The 21,194-nt window shown below is 49.4% G+C and overlaps 1 protein-coding gene and 1 pseudogene across 7 annotated transcripts in view; one reads left to right on the top strand and one right to left on the bottom strand.

Moving 5' to 3' along the window:
• LOC142590715 (beta-hexosaminidase subunit alpha-like) overlaps positions 1-21,194 on the top strand; it is a 254,126-nt gene that overhangs the window by 188,076 nt on the left and 44,856 nt on the right. The gene's annotated exons all lie outside the window — the stretch shown is intronic.
• On the bottom strand, positions 13,840-19,879 carry LOC142590800 (uncharacterized; annotated as a pseudogene).

Genomic DNA, 21,194 nt, shown 5'->3' with positions numbered 1-21,194 from the left:
AACAGGTTCATCAGGGGCTCGGTTCTCAAGGAGCTCTGCTAGTATCTGAAAGAGTACAAGGCATGGATATCATGAATTTCAGCATATCAGCATACATGACAGCAGTTGGATTACTTACAATAATTGAAAGACTTTTTCAGTAATTTATGCGATGGATTAAATGTCCATTGATTTAGTAATGTGAAATATTTTGTCTGTAATTTCATGGCTAAAGTAATTTAGTAATTGCGTTAAATATGCACCAGTAAGCTGTGTACGGCGTCAGAACGTTGGTAATGTGGTCAGGTGTCGTGGAGAAACATGGGGGGAGGGCATGAAAGTGTATGTTACCTTGAAGAAAGGTTGGCGTCACTTTATACTTAGCTTTTTGCTTCTTGTATGCATGAAAACTTTTTGGAAGCAATCGTAAAGTAATACCATTACTTTCTTTAAGGCGGTAATTGGTAATGTAATTCAAGTGAATGAGCGTAATAAGACATTAATGAGTAATGTTATATAATTACTTTCAAATAATAAGTTTGCCATGCGTGATGCATAGCTAGTTCCCTAGGAAAAGTGCAAGAAATTTTTTTTTTTGCCAATGAGCGATGCCTGCATTGGGCTAGACCACGTCGAACGCTGATAACTTCAATACCTCACAACGTTACTTCATTATTTGAGCCCGTTCGCCTTGCCACTGGCGCGGCTGTGCCGACGCTCGCTTTTGCGGCATGTCGCTGCTGGTAGCAAGCTCTGAGTGCGAAATCTACGGAACGAAGTTTTTACACGCCGAGTTCAACTACCCTAACGCGAGCATGAAAACATTACCGTAACGCCTCATGTCGTGCGATTTGAACACGAATGCTGAACAGCTAAATCTGCGGGCACCGCGTGGTAGGACCAATAACAAATATCACTGAATGCGCAAGCGTACCCCCGGCCAGTTATTTCACCGTATCAAAACAGCGCCGAACAAACGGTTGTAGTACAGTGTTCCGTGATAAAGCGGAGAGGCAAAACAGGATGAAAATGGCAAGCACCCTGCACGTACGTGCATATTACCGGCTGTGCCTCCACCTCGCTTTGTCGTAGGCCATTTGTTCGCCACTAAGGTAATCATCTGTTAAAATATTGCCCGTGTGCACATTAAACCCCTTACCTCACGCTTTCTCCTCTTGGCGAAGGCCGCTTTTGGAGGTGGCGAGGTATTTCTCTTGTGGGAGAATATAGACGGAACAACGCCGGGCTTCAGTTGCGCCGATTTAAATGGAATACAGATTTCCCGCATCGTTGTCCAGCTCCGATGATGGTCACTGTCGCGGAAATGGTCCGAGCACAGCACAGTTGATTTCGTCGGCACGAACTTATCTCTCCTCACCGCACGGCCCCACGGCGCTGCAAGCTTCTTGTCCTTCGGGAACCTGTGAAACACCACATCGTCTCGCCCGCCTGTGTTCGCGCAGCCGAATGCTGCACAGAACGAGGGCATGTTGGGCGCCCTTGGCTGTAGGCACTCACGCAGCACAGAAGAACAGTTTACGAAAATCGCGAAAGAAAACAAACGTGAGCGGCGGCGGCGGCAGATCTCTCGTAGCGTCGTTCAGTAAAGCGCAGGACGGAAAGAGGCATGCCAGCACATGCCAGCACGCCGGTCCGGCAGCTCAGTTTCCGCGACTGACGTCACTCTCGCCGGTTCTCTCCTCTGGCAACCACCTCACCCGGCGCTCCGGGAAGCGATGGGGGCGTGTCCGCGGAGGTGATTTAGAAAGCGATTTCCGCCCCTTATATTAACAAAACGAAGAAAAAATTTCGGAACCGTAAATTATTAGGTCTGTTCTTCCCAATGCCAGCAATTCATGGAAATTGAAAACCGTTTCAGCTTCCCTTTAAGAGGAAAAAACAAAATCAGGAAAGAAACAATTTATGATAACTCAAAGAGGAGCTCATTACTTTTCGAAGCGAGATCGGGATGCCTTAGAACACGCACCTATAAAGTGAGATATAAGAAGGAAGAATAAGCATATGCTTGCTGTGGTAAGGCTAGGGAAACTATGGAGCATGTTTTATTAGAATGTGAATACGTATTAGAATGTGAATACGTGATGTAGGCACCACTGGCTTCCTTGAAGCCTTTGGGTTCAGCGAGAGCAGTGGAAAAGTAAACATTTCCTCAGGGATTAGTAAGAAGTGATTGGAGGATTGGTGGAAGCATTGTAGGGAAACGACAAACAACTGAGGCGTGCAAAAACAAAGTTTACAGTAGGGGTTCAGAAAGTTTGATTATGGGAATTCATCGTTTTTGTTTCCTTTCTTTTTGTATATTAGCATAGCTATGGCATTAGGCAATAGCAATAGTTTGGTGGCGCAACCCACCACCTGTTCCAAAGGGGATGCTCATAGCATATATCCATCCATCCTCCCATCCGTTCACATAAGTACTTATAAAGCAAGGACATTGCCTACCTATCAGGCGAGGTACACCAAGGAAGAAGGAGGGTGCGCTTGATGCGGTAAAGCTAGAGAAACGATAGAACATGTTTTACTAGAATGTCAAGATATCTGGCCATCTGTCCGATTAGGCAGTACTGGCCTCTTTGAATCCCTTGGTTTAAGTGACACCAGGAGGAAAGTAAACATGTCCGCAATAGAGGTTAGTAAGAGGCGATTGGATTTTTGTGGGAGAAAAGTAGACAGTGCACAAACAACGTAGGCATACGAAAACAAAGTTTGCTAAAGTGTTCCGGAAAGTTTCATGCCGGGAATTTGCTGTGCGTTTTTAGGATAGGTACATTAGGCAAAATAATAACAAGAGCTTGATGGTGCTACAAACCGCCCTGTTTTAAAGGGGACCCACATAGCAGGCATCCGTCCGTCCATCCACATATCTGTAGCTTTAGTGCGCCACAAAGGCCATCGCCTTCATCCTAAGTCATAATGCATCAACTCGGTGTCCCCAGCGCCCACCGGCGGCGCATGAGGCGCGGGAAGCCATGAGCTCCGAGTGTGGCATCCCTGTCATTGAGCTCTGTACTCTGCTCAGGTGGTTCAGGGTAGCTATAATGCGCATGTTTTGGTTTTCACTGCAGTTCGTGTGACATCGACGTGATTTTCGCTCGTACTCTCAGACGAATGATCACAAACCCTTTTTACCGTATAGTGCGTGCACACAGGAAATGACCATTGTATCCTAAATTCAGGCGAACATGTCTGAGTTTCGTTTTTGTCTATTGTTTTTCTTGCATTTAGGGGATTAGAGGTGATACAGACCCAGACTTCAGGCGTGCTGACGGAAACTACTCCAAACAGTTAGCACGAAATCCTATTCCAAGTAAAATATGAAGTTGCTACATATAGAGGATCCAATTCCGGCGCCGCCGCCGTGAACGTCTGCACAACGAACGGATCTTCCTGTTTGCGACGCCGGCCTCCTCGGCGCGGAAGGCACGTACAATAAAGGCTCAGTTTCACCGCCACTCGGCTGCTCGCCGGTTGCACTCAAAGTTCGTTCTGTTCTCTCTGCGCGCGTCTGTCTATAGCGGACGCATTTCGCGCACCTATATGAAACATCTTGAAATCCTAGATGAAAACAGAGTGTCACGGCGATATAACAAGAGCTTCTATGGCTGTTCTACCCTAAAATAGGAAACATGGCATGGAACTGTCGTCATAAATTTAACCAGTGAGCAGTTGAAAAACGCAAACACAGAACTGTCACTACGTCGGCAATATGAACAGTGGGCCCAGCTTTCTCGTCTTTTCTCAATTATTTCCTCCCCCATTTTCCATTCCCACGTTGAAAGGTAGCTAACCGGGATCATCTTTGGCTAACCTCCCTGCCTTTCATTTATCCTTTTTTTCGGTACGTCTCTCTTCAAGCAGGCTCACAGATATTTCGTACTAAAGTAAGGCAGCGTAGCCGGTTGGTAGTGTCAAAAAATTGCTGAGAAGAATTTGGTCTGATTTTATGGTAATAAAACAAGCTGAGTGCAGTGAACTCATTACATATAGCCCTACAATGCGGCACCAGCACTAGCCATGCGCTACACCATTTCAAGTGTGCTACTAACGGATGCATACGCAAAATGGTGTGGTATCTTGCAGAACGACAACCGCTCGTCTATGTCCATATTTCATAATAGATGGGCCATATGACCAAGCTCTGTCCGATGCAATGCGTTGCGAAGAGTGCATGTTCTCCTCAATGTTAGCTGTTTATGTGGGGCCCTAAAGTGCTCTCATGACTGGCCATCATAAGCAGAAATACGGCACGTGTAGCAGCACCGCGCGTGCGATATATTTGTCGTGCGCTCGCTTCCACTGCATAACTTCCCCTTCAGTTAGCATAAATGGCATGGTCTGGCTCCTTCCGTCGGCGAATTGAACACCATGGTAGTTCCCTGTATTTCGGTCAAGGGCTGACTTCCCATACTTCCTCAGAGTCAGATTTTTGTGTCACCTGGGAGCCCCGCGATGCTGCGTCATCGATCTTGACTTGACTCTTCTCACTTGGCTGAGACCTTGCGTTCAGTCGTGGTCGGAATTGGTTCAGCTTCCCCGCTTTTCGTAGTGGTTTGTCTAGCGTAATCATGCGCGTTCTAGATGGTTACACCAGTCTCTTGAGTACCCATCCTCTAGGCAGCTGATATCGGTGCCACTGTGCGTGCCTTCACTGCAGGAACCATGCTGGCTCTTTTGTTGCTCCCAGCCCTAGTCTCCTGGCACTCCTGTCTTCTGTCTACCCTCCGCCTAAAAGGAATTTGTTCGGGAAGGAAATCGCAGCAGCAGCTACTCTGGGGATTAGTCACTTTCCAACGGCGTTGTTCTGGGACGGCATAAGAAGTTGGTCGATCTTGCACTGTCCCTGACTCATTCTCCCCAAGTCCCTGTTTTATTAATCACATTGCACGTTCTGCTAACGCTATTGGAGTATGAATGGTACGGCACAATCTTTCTATGTTTACGCTGTTTATTTGTAAGAAACTTGACATAGTGGAACTTGAAAACTGCAATCCGTTATTTCATGCGATAAAGTGCTGTAGGCCCAAACGAGTGAAAATATTTCGAAGTCCATGGATGGTTGCATCCGTTGTGATACCCTTTAAGGGCACTGCCTCAATCCAGTTTGTTTCGACGTCCACCAACACGAAAACATGGTATTCATTGAGGAGACCAGCAAAAGCCACGTCCAGCCTCCACCATGGTACGTTCCTTGCCGGCCATTCAGGCGGAACTTCAGCAGACATTGACTAGCATTGCATGCACTGGGACCTCTGTTGCAACCTCATTTCGATGTCGCTATGTACTTTGCATCCAAAGACAGTGCACGCAATGCGTTTCATAGCACTAATTTCGTGGTGACCGTCGTGATGTCCTTCCGGCACACACTGTCGCGCCCCCACCTCATGCAACATCACTCGATAATCCCTGTACATCTGATCATGAGTCACCACAAGCCCAGTGCGACGGGAAAAGTATGGAATAAGTTATTGCTGTTCTCGAGGAAAGCTGCCAGTCGCCTGCCTTTTCCAAGCTTAGGGGACCATGCAGGGCAGGATCCTATGGAATATGTGCTCTGTGCGCGGGTCCTAAAGATTATGACGCTTTCCACTCAGCAGGTACCAAACCTCAGCAGCAAGGAAGATACTCTTTGGCCGGTTAAGGTGTGGATTACGTGTTGCTTGCCAGCGCACTTACCTCCATGGCGTTTCCGTACCAAATAAAAATACCAAACTGACAACGCCCTAGTTCTATGAAGTATGAACATATTCTCTAACTGGCACATTCTCAGATACCCTAGAAAAAGCTGCATTCTGCTGATTATTTGTAACCACGCCTTTACTGCAAGGTGACTAATTTTTAACTTATGCGATACGAATACCTATTCGCCCCCCAATCCTAGCAACAGCTGGCAGCCCCGTCCCGCGTTAGTGTGGGTAGGCAGCCGGCGACACGCATTCAAATGCACACGGTGGTGCTTCCTCAGGACCATTCGGTCCAACTTTATGGTAATAAAACGAACTGACTGCAGTGAACTCATTATATACAGCCCTCCAATACGGCACAGCACTAGCCAGGGGGCGCTACACCAATTCAAGTGTGCTACTCAAATAGGTTGGCGCCGTTCGATAGGCAGCGGCGAAAATGGTGTGGTATCTTGAATAATGACAAACGCTCGCCCATGTCAGCGTTTCATAATATGTGGGTTATGCGGTCATTTCAGCGACTATAGGCGGTGCGACGGTAGATCAAAATGGCTGCCGCGATGGGGATAAGGCGATCTTGCAAGCGTGTGCATCTCGAGCAGCAAAGCACGTCAGGCCCTCTGGTTTTGCTGCAAACCATACTTTCTCTCTCGCTAAGAGACGCAAAGGTGTGTAAATGAAGGCGAAGCTACATCCAACGCAGGTTTCGTCATATGCTGCTGCTCAAGTCCATTAGCGACGATTTTTGCGAACGGGAGCGCAGAAGCGTTGCGGAAAAAGGAGACGCGGACATGAAAGACGCTATCTTGCGACTAAGTATATGTTCAGAGACAAACCCCAGGATCGCTAATGCGCATGCGCTGTCATCGAGAATTGTAAAAAAAAACAAATTTAGACTTTCTATAAATATAAAATTCACCTAACAATGGGTCATGCATCAATACATCAATAATGACAGCTATAGTGTAGGTGATAGCAACAAGGGCACGTGCAAGTGGCCTGACAGAAGTCATTCCAAAAAAAGAAAAAAGAACTTACGGGGGGGGGGGAGGAGAGGGTGACACAGGAGGGGGTCGTAGAAACTTAAGCCAAAAGCGCGGAACGTAAATTCCTTATCCATCAGATGCATTGACGGGGCACCAATACAAAGGTAAGCATGAACGTGAATCTGACCAGCCTCGAGTATTTTCCTTTCGATTCTGCCTTTAGATATGCTGATAAACTCGGTTTGATCAAAAAGTGGCTTGCAGCCACGATCCCTGCAATTCGCAGTAAGGTAGGCGAAGTTCCTCAGGGTATATTAAGATGAAGGATGTTCTCTTAGCCTGTCATTTAGACAGTGCCCCGTCTGCCCAATGTAAGCTATCCCACAGTCGAGTGGTATCTGATATGACATACCAGGAGCACAGGGGGCGAGTGGTTTCGTGTGTTTCTTTTCACGGGTCTTGTTCTTGTTATGGCCGTTTTGCAAGGGCATGCAACCGAGAAAGCTTGAGAGGAGCTGTCAAGACGAGGTCAACGACATGTTTTTTTCCCGATCCTTTTTAGGTTGTGTGAAATCATTGTCTCTGAAAATATACTTAGTCGCAAGTGAGCGTCTTTCCTGTCCACGTCTGCTTTTTCAACAACGCTTCTGTGCTTCCCTTTGCAAAAATCATGCGAAACCAACTAACCCAACAGCTTACTATTCCATTAGAGACACCGAGCTCAGCGTCGAATCGCTCTGCCTACAGACGAGTGCTATCAAGGGCCCGCCGTACTGCGTTAACACCACAGTACGTGAAGGTACAGGCTCTGTAAAGGTCAGCATGTCGTTACTAGCCTTAAATATGCTCACGCGCAAGAAGCCATATATTTGTGTTTTTGAAAACACTGAGTAAGCGCAAGTGCATACCGGTAGCAGACGTTAGTTGTTCTTGAAGCACTCCTGTTTTCAACAAATTATTCCGGTGCAGTTAGAAACAAATGTAAACTTCTGAAAAGAACGGCTGTAGAATACAATTTACGAAACTTGTAGCGTACAGGAATGATCAGGCTCGTCTAGAGCGTCGAGCAGCGTACGGCGGAGCAAATGAACTGAAATTTAGCGTAGCTGCATGACTAAGGACAAAGTACTTGTTCATGAACGGGTTTCACGTTTTTCCAGCAGAACTTTTTGTTGGGCTAGTTGGTACATATTACTGAAGTACTATAGCGCCAAACAGACGACACAAGAAGAAGAGACACGGACGAGCGCTTACTAACAACTGATGCTTTAATGACGGAAACACACAATATATATACACAGATTTGGCGGCGCAACTCGCGCATTGTCAAAAACATCACATGGTAACTAGGAAAAAGGCGATAGAACGATTGTGAAGGTGACGTTCGTGAAGATGACACGTGGTGTACAGGGCCAAATGACTATAAATGATAATGGTTACGCGATACACAAACACCGCCGTAAGGGAGTACCCCTTAAAAAACTAAAAGATTAGGAATATTCACCAGGCGCGGGCGGCGCAGCAACATGCTCAGATTTAACTATGGGCTTCTAAAAATGACATCTCACTTTTAAAGAGAATTTTCGATGGTTCGCTTACGCATTCAAGGCCCTTCCTTTTAATGTGGAAGGCTTCCTTCAGCTCGCGGGCCACGCTGTCTCGACTTCTGTCCAGAATGATGGTCTCTCTTAGGCGAGGTTTGCACCCGCACTCTTTGCAGTGGATAGCCATATTGGAACCAGTTCCTTTTTCCTGTGACCTTTCGTGTTCTTTCAGCCTTTCATTTAGACACCGCCCCGTTTGTCCTATGTAAACCTCTTTGCATGAGAGCGGAATTTCATATACTACCCCTTCCTTGCAACTGACAAGTAGATTGGTATGCTGGGTTCCGCAGGTCGCGCGTTCTGTTTTTTGGTTGTTAACGCGGGCGCACAATGTAGCAAGTTTTGAAGGGGATAAAAAAACAACCGGGACTTTGAATTTACTGACGACCTTTTTCAGGTTGTGGGCTACGCGGTGGGAGTACGGTACAACTACAGGTCTTAATCTCCTGGTTTGTTCTTGCGTGTTTTTTCTTGCTTTCCCTTTTTTTTTATCTTCTGGAGCAGGCTCTCTACTACAGAACTTAGAACTGTCTGTGGGAACCCTGCCTCCTTTAGCCTTTCAATCTGCTGATGGAAGCTGCTCCGTATGGCATGCTTACATGACTTCCTGGTAGCCGATTCCAATGCCCCTGTGGCTATCGCTCTTTTTACGGTCTTAGAGTGGGCTGACTCATAAGACAAGAGCTCTTTTTGCGCTCGGGGTTGGTACTTCCAGTGCACTTCCGCTCCCAGGCTGAGCTCGAGGTCTAAAAACTGTAACTTATTGTTCTTTGGTAGTTCAAAGGTGTATTCTAAACCATGGCTATATTTCATAAAAACATCTAGCATCTCTTTGACAGTTTCTTGGTGGCCTGGTGGATCCTGTCTGTTTTTAGAAGCCCATAGTTAAATCTGAGCATGTTGCTGCGCCGCCCGCGCCTGGTGAATATTCCTAATCCTTTAGTTTTTTAAGGGGTACTCCCTTACGGTGGTGTTTGTGTATCGCGTAACCATTATCATTTATAGTCATTTGGCCCTGTACACCACGTGTCATCTTCACGAACGTCACCTTCACAATCGTTCTATCGCCTTTTTCCTAGTTACCATGTGATGTTTTTGACAATGCGCGAGTTGCGCCGCCAAATTTGTGTATATATATTGTGTGTTTCCGTCATTAAAGCATCAGTTGTTAGTAAGCGCTCGTCCGTGTCTCTTCTTCTTGTGTCGTCTGTTTGGCGCTATAGTACTTCAGTAATATTCACGTTTTTCCTCTTGCGTTTCGAGTTCTTCGTAACTCAATACCTCCTTTAAAATTTGTTTCTTCCTTGCGCAGAGCTCGGCTCAGTCGCTGTGGACAAGTGGGATCACCTCTGTACGCGATTCAGTGTCATGCAAATGTAGTACGAGCTTCGTAACCACTTCCACTGCCTCAGGTCGTTACCCCTGTCTTGAAGTACACTTTTTAAAGATACCTTAGCAGCGAACACTCGCTACGGCACCGTTTGAGCGCTGCGGCACGCTGCACGTGTGATTATTATTCCTTTGTTTTTTTCTCATCGGCGCGTCCATGCATACCGCCAGACCAAACCGCCGAAGTGCGTCGCAGATTTATATCACCGGGTGGACTGCTTCGGAGGAGGGCCGCGTATCGCCGCCTCCGCCGTTGTTCCCTTTTGCTTTAAAGCCAGAATACATATAGCGAACTTTCACAACGAAGTTCGGGCGGCAGAAAATCTGCCGCGGTGTGACGCCGTATGTTCGTCGGGCTGCGCTACATGGAGCGAAGGCACGGCGGCCGCCGCCGGCGAGCCCCTGCGTTGTTATCAGTGTGGCTAGACGAGGCAATTGCGCTGTAGTGAAGCACATGACACAAAAAAAAAACTTTAACGACCACTATTATCGCTTTTCAATTGCGGAACACTCTAAAAACGCGTAAAATTTTGTTTGAAAATGGTTTCTAGTGTTTTCATGTGTTTGAGACGTTCACGTGCCGATGTAGTTTAAAGAAAGTGGCGATGCTATGCGTCGTGGCAACACTGGGCGGGTAAACAACTTTCGGCTCCTCCAACTCCACGGCTCTGTTCTGTGGCTCAACGCGCGCGCGGCACGCTTCTGAACAGCCGAAATTAACTTGTGGTTAAATTGCAGCCGTGCCGCTTTGGATGCCATGAATACGAAAAGCGGGAGACCGGCGTAAACGATAGAGCGGGATCGGGATACAAGGACAAGCGGGGAAGCCCAGCCGGAAGTCGGGGCGGATAGTGAGACCTGATTGGCTCGTTTTGCAGCGCCGCTCGTTTGCCGCTTCCGGTATCGTCGACGCCCGACGAACTTTTCTGCGCCAGCTAGATCGGTGGCGAACGACGTTTTCTCCCCCGCCGCGCGTCGCGCGTACGCCGCCTGGCGTCGAACGCCGACTATTCGTCGCATATTCGCTCCATGTATTCTGGCCTTTAGGAAGCCGGTTCCCAGTGAGGCTTGGCACAGGAGATACGTGCCTCAACATGAGTGGTGGATTGGCTGGCGCCAAATTAATGCACGTCCTACTGAAATCTGATTTCTCGGCATGCTAGGCTGTTTATTACGGCACTGCCATTGGCCCGAGAAGTTTCAGCGCTGCTTGCCTACACTGCGTTCTTGCAGTGAAATGGATGAAGCTTTTTTGTTAGTAGAAAAATAGCAAAAAATGTCATCAAATTGGCGATTGGCACTGAACAAAAGAACGCCTCCCTGGACACTTTGAGGCTTTCTGCGCACGTTTCAATGGCGTTTCACCTGCTTTGCTAAAATTGTTGAGCAAATTATTTATTACAGCGTCTTGGCGAATATTGCACCTATTATAAAAAGTCAGAACCCCTGTACAACGACGCTAACGTAGCTTTGTATTGTGCATTTGACATCAGCAATTTTAGACATACATGCCCGCTTTTTTTTTTATATCGCGGACGGACTCAAACAGCTAATGAGTTCAATTAAACAATCTAGGCCACCATGAGTAAACAAGTAGCAGGATCACTAGGTTGCTTCAAAGGAGAATATATTTGTCGCCGTAGAACTAAAACCCGTAATTTAAGCACAAAGTTTGTCTTGCATTATTACGCACTCTAACTATTTCCGACGATGAAATTATCCTGTTGATTTTTGTTAACAATGGTCCTGTTTTTCGTCCTGCTACGAACTCCCCGCTAAATATCTAAATACAAGTCTAGTAGCCGCTTTTCAACTCAGTGCTATGATGTCTAGCATCAAGAGACTCCTGGTGCACACGGTCCACATGAAGCACCATATTAAAGCAAAACTTTCTTTTCCTCTTCCTTCGATTTTCCTGCTTCGGCTGCTGCTGCCCGAAACACCGCGTCGGGAGGTGGTTCAGAGCGTGTATATACGTGGAAGGAGCGTCGCAGAGAAGAAAATTGGCGCGAAGAACTCGTTTGGATCGCAAAGCGTGAAATGTGCAGAATGCCCTCTGGAGCTCCCGGGTCGCCTCCAGCTGTCAAGAGGCCAATAGCTGTAATTATCCGTGACCCCCCGCAAGCGCTCACTTTGCTACCAACGTGCAAATCCAGAGGGAAGCTAGATAGACTGGAAGAGAGGACGGTATGAGGAGAACCAACACCCTCTAGAAAAGCTTAAGGCCTTAGCTCCTTCCCCGTGTGTCATACAAGGGGTCGGATCGGTAAAAATACAGAGCGCTGTCCAAGAGCGGTTGTCTGGGAGATACACCACGCGGAAACTTTTTTTCTCCAAGAACGAACAGGCATGTATTTTAACGAAATTTGACTACAAGAAAGGTATAGGAGCAATACATTTATATACGCAATCCAATTTCTTGTTGTGGATGCGCTATAAGTACACCTGTTTGTTCCGGAGAGTCGTGGCTTTTCTTCTTTTGACTTATCGACAGCGTAGAGGAGCTTGTGATTTAGCTTGCCACAAAATTTCTGCAGCAAAACATTCGGGCTGCACCGCAGGATGTGTTTTAGTACTACTTCGCTCGTATGACCATTCTCACAGGCGTCGAAGTCAGATTGCTCTTCGTCGGCCAGCAATTTCAGTGGCACCTTCGTGGCGACCTGGCATTGTTCGGGCCTTAGTAGCAGTTCTGGCTGCGTAGCGAGCTGTTCAACGACAACGTAGCTGTGAGCAAGAGCATTAAGTGCAAACATCGATGGGAAGACGAGACCTCCTTGGTCCAACTGCTTCACGAGATCGTGGTGCTCATGAGTGGCTGAGACTATGATCGTCTCATCCACAGCGAGCGCGCCCCTACATTTCGCGCACTTCAACTTTTTCAGGGTCCCGTGCAGTGCATATCCTGCAACATAGACCGGGGTCGGAACGACATCCTGCATCTTCTACAGAGTTTTGTTGGCTACCACAACGTTACAGCTGGGATGTAATGCCTCTACCTGCTTGCGTACACATTCCCAGCGCTGGTCAGCGGAAATAGTCGGCAAGGCGCTCTGCAGGCGCAGCTTGGTTTCGACTACATAAGTCTGCCTGATGCAAACGTGATGCTGTGCACCTGCCAGTTTCCTATACTTTCCAAACCGATCTTCTAGGCAGTCAGTCAGCATCTTCCCAAAATAACATACGACATCCCAAGTTTTTCGAAGCTGTACCTAACGAGCTCCACAAGCGCATAGGTAGTGTGTTCGAGGGCAGCGTGAGTCTCCTTTGTCAGAGTACCCTTGTCAAGGCCTTTCTTTTTCCCTTCATCCAGACATTTCAACAGCATGTACAAGAAGCCAATTTTTGGATCGTTATCAATAGAAAACACTGGTTGTTAGAACTGGTCTCTGAGCCTTTTTCCCTTCCACGGAGTTTTCACGTTTACAATTTTCCCCCACTTGATTGTGGCCTAGATAAATGTAGCAGTGGCCTCAGCCAAGTATAGGTTGTGCTTTGCTCCAAGAGCACGTAACGCCTCAGGTAAAAAGTCATTGGAGCTGTGTAATGCAACCTTTACATTTTGCGTTTCAATGGTCGAAGGGTAGAGGGCTTTTGTCGACCGCTCATAGCTATGCTTCAACAGCTGGTCACACTCTTCGCTGTAAAGGCCCCTGTTTGTCGCAATGACGCTGTTTGCATGTGCTCTGACTGTGGCACGTCTGTTAGGATCTCAGGAAAGTAGAAGCAAACTTGGTCATTCTTTTGATATATCCAGTTATTTCGTATGCATTTTAGTATGTGTACCGGATCTAAAACGAAGAACAGCGGCCTTGCGGTGCGTGACAGATGTTGATACACAATTCTCTTAGAAGGAGGCGTTTTGAAGAGGTACATTGCTTTCTGTTCACAGAGTTTTTGTCGTTCACCACGCGTACGACCCGGTATCCAATCTTTTGCAGCCCGCAAATCACATCTTTAAGCGTCTTGTGTGAGAACTACGCCTCCAGTATGTGCATTGGCACGATGTGCTATACTTCTTTGAATTTACAAGTCAGGCTGCGCACCAAGAAAACGAGCGCACACTTTGCAGCTTCATTTTTGTTAAGCGTAGCCCCGGTAATATTTTCCGCTTTGCAGTCAAAGTAGGGTTTTATATGTATTCCGTCTACCATAACTGTGACAAAGTGCTGGTCATTTTTAGATAGAAATTCTTCTCGCCATGTAGCTGAGGAATGCTTCACTCTGATGCTTTTGTTCAGGGCTCATACCGTAAGACGAGCACATAGATCTGATCGTCACACGAGTCGGTAAAGCGATTCTTCCATGGCTGCGTACGTAAGCGTACACATGCGGCGACATATTGTTACGTGTAGCTGACGTACGAGTCTACAATATATTTACACGTAGACAAGCGGTGGCAATGATGGCGACGCTATATCAAGCGGTGGCCACGTCGTCTTCCTTCTCCTCAGTGCAGCCACACTGTGGCGGCTGTTCCGTAGCATCACCCCCGGCAGTAGAAGCGCCGTCCCGGTGCTTAATCTACACATCCGCGGCGAAAGGTGTGTGATATGGCTTTAGTCTCGCCACGTGAACAATGTCACTTGCAGCCGACGATGACGCTGAGAGGCTGGCGGGGATGACTTCATACGTGACATCGGTCACTTGTCGCACCACACGGTATGGGCCAGTGTAGCGGGACAGCAGCTTTTCGGAAAGGCCCACACGTCGAATGGGGGACCAGAGAAGCACCAGAGAACCCGGAGTAAATTGTACGTCGCGATGGTGGCAATCATAGAGGCGTCTCTGATGCTCCTGCGAGGCCTCGAGACGGGTGCGGGCGAGCTGGCGCGCGTGGTCGGCGCGTGCGATCGCGTCGCGGGCGTATTCAGTGGCGGAACGTGTGGCCGAGGGCAACAATGTGTCCAAGGGCAACGCGGGTTCTCGGCCATATAGGAGATAGAATGGTGAATAGCCGGCGGTGTCGTGACGCGATGAATTATACGCGAACGTCACATATGGTAAGTGAAGATCCCAGTCGTGGTGGTCGGTCGCGACGTACTTGGATAGCATGTCGGTGATGGTCCGGTTGAGGCGCTCCGTGAGGCCGTTGGTCTGTGGGTGGTAGGACGTGCTGAACTTGTGCTTAGTCGAGCAGGAGCGGAGGATGTCCTCGACGACTGCCGACAGAAAGCTGCGGCCACGGTCAGTGAGTAATTGGCGCGGGGCACCGTGCACTAAAATGATGTCATAGAGCAGAAAGTCAGCAACGTCAGTAGCACAACTTGTCGGGAGGGCTCTGGTGATTGCGTACCGCGTAGCATAATCAGTAGCGACGGCGACCCATTTATTTCCGGAGCCCGAGAGAGGGAACGGTCCAAGAAGGTCTAGACCAACACGGAAAAAGGGTTCCGGTGGGATGTCGATCGGCTGAAGACATCCACCTGGAGGTGTGGAGGGCTTCTTCCGGCGCTGACAGGGCTCACAAGCGGCAACGTAGCGCCGCACGGAGCGAGCGAGACCCGGCCAAAAGAAGCGACGGCGTACACGGTCGTATGTGCGCGAGACGCCCAAGTGTCCAGCCACGGGAGCGTCGTGAAGTTGTTGGAGGACAGTCGACCGCAAGTGGGATGGAATTACGAGCAGAAGGTCACGGCCGTGTGGATCGAGATTGCGGCGGTATAGTGTCCCTTCCTTAAGGAGAAACATCCGGAGAGAGGCGTCGCCAGGCGTTGACTCCAGATGGTCGATGAGGGCTCGTAAGGAAGGATCGCGGCGTTGCTCATTGCCGATTTCGAGCAACTTGGACACAGAGAAAACGCAAGTGATGGTGTCCGCATCAGCCGGGTCGTCGACGGGGTAGCGGGACAAACAATCGGCATCCTGGTGCAAGCGTCCCGTCTTGTATACCACGGAGAAGGTATATTCTTGCAGGCGTAACGCCCAGCGAGCGAGTCGTCCCGTGGGGTCCTTGAGCGAGGATAGGCAGCAGAGCGCGTGGTGATCAGTGATGACACAGAAGGGGCGTCCGTACAAGTATGGGCGAAACTTGGCAACAGCCCACACAAGAGCGAGGCACTCGCGCTCTGTGATTGAATAATTGCGCTCGGCGGGTGATAGAAGTCGGCTGGCATAGGCTATAACGCGATCATGTCCACGCTGGTGTTGTGCTAATACTGCTCCTATGCCGTGACCACTGGCATCAGTTCGAACTTCCGTTGAAGCAGACGGGTCAAAATGGGCCAGAATTGGAGGCGTGGTAAGGAGAGTAGTGAGCTGCGAAAAAGATGCGGCATGGTCAGGTCCCCAAGAAAAGAGGGCGTCTTTCTTCAAGAGGTCGGTAAGGGGACGGGCGATGGTCGCAAAATCCTTCACAAAGCGTCGGAAATATGAGCACAGCCCTACGAAACTACGAACGTCCTTGGTGGACTTCGGAACAGGAAAGTTCGTAACGGCGCGAATCTTGTCCGGGTCAGGTCGCACGCCTCTGGCGTCCACGTGGTGTCCAAGGACGGTGAGTTGGCGGCGAGCGAAGTGACATTTTGACGAGTTCAACTGGAGACCGGCGCGGCGGAACACGTCAATAATCGCTGAAAGGTGGTCTAGATGCGTGTCAAATGTGGGTGAGTAAACGATGACGTCGTCCAGATAGCACAAACAGGTGGACCACTTGAACCCCTGAAGCAAAGAGTCCATCATTCGTTCGAAGGTGGCGGGCGCGTTACAGAGACCGAAAGGCATCACCTTGAACTGATAAAGGCCGTCAGGGGTAACAAATGCAGCCTTCTCTCGGTCCATGTCATCGACGGATATCTGCCAGTAGCCGGACCGTAAGTCGATAGAAGAAAAATAAGCGGCACAGTACAGGCAGTCTAGAGCGTCATCAATACGTGGCAAAGGGTACACGTCCTTTTTTGTGATTTTGTTCAGGTGGCGATAATCTACACAAAAGCGCCACGTTCCATGCTTCTTTTTGACAAGTGCGACGGGAGATGCCCAGGGACTACAGGAAGGCTCGATAAGGTCCTTTGCAAGCATCTTTTTGACTTCCTGTTGGATAACAGCTCGTTCCGACACAGAAATACGGTATGGACGTCGGTGAATAGGGTTCGAATGGGTCACGACGGACGTTTGACCTAACGGTCGATTGTCAAAGTAAAAAAAATGTCGTGATAGCTTTCAAGAACGCGGCAAAGAGCTTCAGCTTGAGCAGGTGTAAGGTCAGAGGAGACCATCTTCTTCATGTCGACGTCAGTACTGTGCGATGACGTCACGGTATGGGCTGAGCTGTAACGATCTTCCAGTGTGAATGGCTCGACCTCATCATCCTGCAAAGCGCGAATTATAGCCAAGGAGATCCCCTGAGGCAGAACTTGCGCGGTTAGCGCGAAATTGACGAGTGGAAGGCAGGTGCGGTTACCAGTAATTTTCAGCACAGTGTGCGGCACGATAACACCATGTGTAAGCATAACGGCCGGAATTGGTGCGGCCACGTAATTGCCGTCAGGTACCGCTGGTGAGGACAACAAGTCAACGTGTGTCATAGAGTGAGGTGGTAGGCGAATAAAATCTATGCAGCTCAGATGGCTGGGAGGCGGGTCCACAGGGTCGGCAAGAAGAGGCAAGTCAAGGCGAAGTGAGCTGGCCGAACAGTCAATGAGGGCAGAATGATGGGCAAGAAAATCCAGACCGATAATGAGTTCGTGAGGGCAATGCTCGATGACGGTGAAGAGAACGACGGTGTGTCTCTGTTGGCAGAACACATGCCAACAATAGCGACAGTCCCTCCGTCGGCGACTTGTACAAATCGGTTCGGGGCAGGCGTCAGAACTTTCTTGAGCCGACGGCGAAGAGCAGCACTCATAATGGACACATGCGCCCCGGTGTCAATCAACGCGCACACAGGAACATTGTCGACGAGAACGTCCAAAAGATTCTTGTTCGTCGGTAAGGTGAAGCGAGGATTTTGAGCCAATGTCGTCTTTGCAGCTTCACCTCCAGAAGCTGCGCTGTCTAGTTTTCCGGTCGGGGGAGCGGCGAGTAGGTCGGAGAAGGAGCACGGCGAGACGGGGGCGAGCGAGATTGACGATGGGGGATGCTACGGAACAGCCGCCACAGTGTGGCTGCACTGACGAGAAGGAAGACGACGTGGCCACCGCTTGATATAGCGTCGCCATCATTGCCACCGCTTGTCTACGTGTAAATATATTGTAGACTCGTACGTCAGCTACACGTAACAATATTTTCTTCTTCTAAGTTATGAAATACGAAAAAAATGGACTTCAACGCCATACTGGTAGAGTTAATCAGTTGCTTTTTAACGACAATGGGACCTTTTTACTGAAAACATTATACATCACGATTGACAAAGTCAGAGTACAGGAGGATATGCAGGAAGAAAATGCCAACCCTAAGCAATTGTACTTTTTCAGTATGGTCATGAGGAGAATAGCGTGTGGGGGAAGTCCAGCGGCTGCGGCAGTGGCGCGCGACATGTCCAATGCGTCGGCAGTTAAAACAGATCGGCTTGTCGTCCACGGTTCGCCATTCGGAGGGGTTGCGCTGTCCATAAGAGTAAGAAGGGCGCGGTGGGGCCGTGCGTGGAGAGAGAGGTTCCGAGCATGCGGAACGAATGGAGTGCAGGCCGACGTTGGATAACTCTTGACGGACGATGGCCTGGATCAAGGAGATTGTCACCGGAGAATGATCAGGTGACGGAAATGAAGGGGCCGCCGGTTGTGCCGCTTCGACCTCACGACGAATAATGCGGGTCAAGTTGTCACATCGCGACGGCTGGTGGAATAGGTCGTCACAGGATGACGTAGCAGCTGTGTTGGGAAGTCGCGTGATGTGCTGGGATAACCGGCGGCTTTTAGCATGCTCAAGACGGCGGCACTCCTTGAGGATCGTATCGATGCTGGTGACGTTGGTAAACACCAGTAAATTGAAGGCGTCGTCAGCAATCCCTTTGAGGACGTGATTTACCTTATCGTCCTCAGACATGGTCGGGTCAGCCTTGGCACAAAGGGCCAAGACGTCGAAAATGTAGGACACGTAGGACTCGGTCGACGTCTGTACACGTGTGGCTAGGGCTTTCTTGGCATTGACTTGACGACCGAAGGGATTGCCAAAAAGGTCGCGGAGCTTCTCTTTGAAGAGATCCCAGCTCGAGATCTCCTCTTCGTGAGTCTGGAACCATGCAAGTGGAGCTCCGTCGAGGTAGAAAACAACGTTCGCGAGCATAATAGTCGAATCCCACCTGTGACTGGTGCTGACACGTTCGTATAAGCGGAGCCAGTCGTCAACATCAGGACTGCCGACTCCGTTGAAAACACCAGGATCCCGAGGTGGGGAAATGGCGACGTAGGTCGGGGCGGCAGGCGGAGACGGTTGCGTAGAGGAAGTGCCGCCAGCAGGAGCCGAAGTTGCACTGTCGCCGTTGCGACCGCTGCGAAGCTCCATGACGGGAACGGGAAACGTCCACCTCCACCAAATTAATGTTACGTGTAGCTGACGTACGAGTCTACAATATATTTACACGTAGACAAGCGGTGGCAATGATGGCGACGCTATATCAAGCGCTGGCCACGTCGTCTTCCTTCTCCTCAGTGCAGCCACACTGTGGCGGCTGTTCCGTAGCAATATTGAAAAGAATGCAGCAGAACACCATGCAAAAAGCACAGAAGCGTCTACGCTGTTCTTTCGATAAGTACAAGGTTACTTGGTCTTTCAGAAATCGAATGCAGTCGGCGTCGTGTTCAGCTTGGGACGTGGAAACTGATCCAGCTGTAAACAAACAGCCTCGCAAATTTGCGCGACTGACTTGGACGTCAGGTCACCGTCCCGCTTCTCGATGAGTTCGCGGACTTCCACGATACACCTTTTACAGTTAGCAATTTCGGGAACGCACAGACTTGTGCCTAGCTTTTTTATGGCCGTTTTCATGACATGTAGCCGTCACGCTCAAGTCTCCTTTCACGCAAACATAGTATTTCAGCCATGGTGTTCATCGTCGACGACGTAAATGAAAAGAAGCCTCTCATTTTCTTCGATTACGTCCCAGAACTTCATTTGGTTCCTCAAGTGGTTGGTATGCTCGCTCAGAGTTGACTTGATCCTCCTCGCGTGCTCTGTTAAAGGCCTCGTTGGATTCAGCGATGCCTTTCAAGAGGACAGCACGCTCTATGCACGCGCGCTTGGAGTGAAGCTGTTCCCTTTTAACAGCCTTCCTAGACATGTAGCTCGGACAGCTCGGGAACTTCGACGGTAGAGTGTCCGGGCGAAGGCGCACATGAGATAGCGGCCCTGCGATTGTGCAGCCAGTAGCTGGATCGGTATGCGAAGCTACTCGGATAATGTCCTCCTCCGCGACGTGAATTTCGCATACCTAGAAATAAGTTTTACCTCCAGTCAGCAAACCCATGGGTACTTAGAGAAGCGCGGCTTGTGAGTCATTTACACTTATATGTATTTCTTCTTTCAATGGAATTGGAGCAGCACCAAAGAGGCTACGCACCAAAAGATGGGACAGACCTACCGCCGAGGCCGTCCGTGTTTCCCGCGTTCACGCCGAAGGCGCGCATCTTACCAGATGCCATCGCGCAAGCACAACTAAACAAAAGTAAACAGAGATACACAACAGGAACCTGTTGTATCAGAAATATAGCGCGATGGAGAAGACGCAGCGACTTCCGAAGCTGCACGACGAATGAGCCCAACTTTCCTTCCGCTGTCTAAGCTCGCCGAGCCGCCGTCAGAGACGCTTGCTGTAGTTAGGGGCACTGCACGCGTTCGGCATGAATGCGGAGAAACGCCGATGGAACGCGACCGGCGTCGGCGGTAGTGCTCTCCCATCTAACGGTGCGTTGCCTCGTTGGTGCTGCTACAAAATATAAATGCTATACAAAAAAAATCTGAAATTCTCGGTGCCCGGGAGCTTTTCCCGTGGCACGGCGCGTATCCAAGCATTCCGCAGTGCTTCCTCCACCGGTTACTTGAGCACGTGCACCTTCGTGTCACCGGTGTAGTTGCCGGGCCATCGCGGAACACAGAATTTGCACGGCATTTCAGCGTCCTTCCTTCGACATTCCCCCAAAAGCTCGCAGGCACGGAAACACTCACAGCAACACGCAAAACACGCGCAGCTGAACGGCGAAGCGATGCACGTCGACAAAGCCGCGCCGAGCAATGCCGATTCTGCGGGTCAGTACCATAGTGAAAGTAATCTGCAGCCGCACCATGCGACCGCGCCATCTGCTGACGTAGCGCACGCCGAATGCGCGCAATGCCCCCTGGAGCTGCCCGGTTGTCGCCACTAGAGTATTCTACTGTATTCTACTTGTTCACTAAGTTTACTAGTCTGTAATGTACTATTCTACTAATACTATTGTATTCTAGTCGCCACTTTAGCCTCTTGGCAGCTGTAATTATCTGTGAGCCCCCGAAAGCGCTTATCTTTCCACCAACGTGCAAGTCCAGACGGAAGCTAGAAAGAATGGAAGACAGGAGGGGAAGAGCGGGGAGGGAATGGATAGATCGGACGGCAGTCGCGA

This window comes from Dermacentor variabilis, chromosome 8, assembly GCF_050947875.1.
Source record: "Dermacentor variabilis isolate Ectoservices chromosome 8, ASM5094787v1, whole genome shotgun sequence".
Lineage (NCBI taxonomy): Eukaryota > Metazoa > Arthropoda > Arachnida > Ixodida > Ixodidae > Dermacentor > Dermacentor variabilis.
Note: the sequence above shows the minus strand (reverse complement) of the source record. Positions and strands in the feature narration are given on the sequence as shown.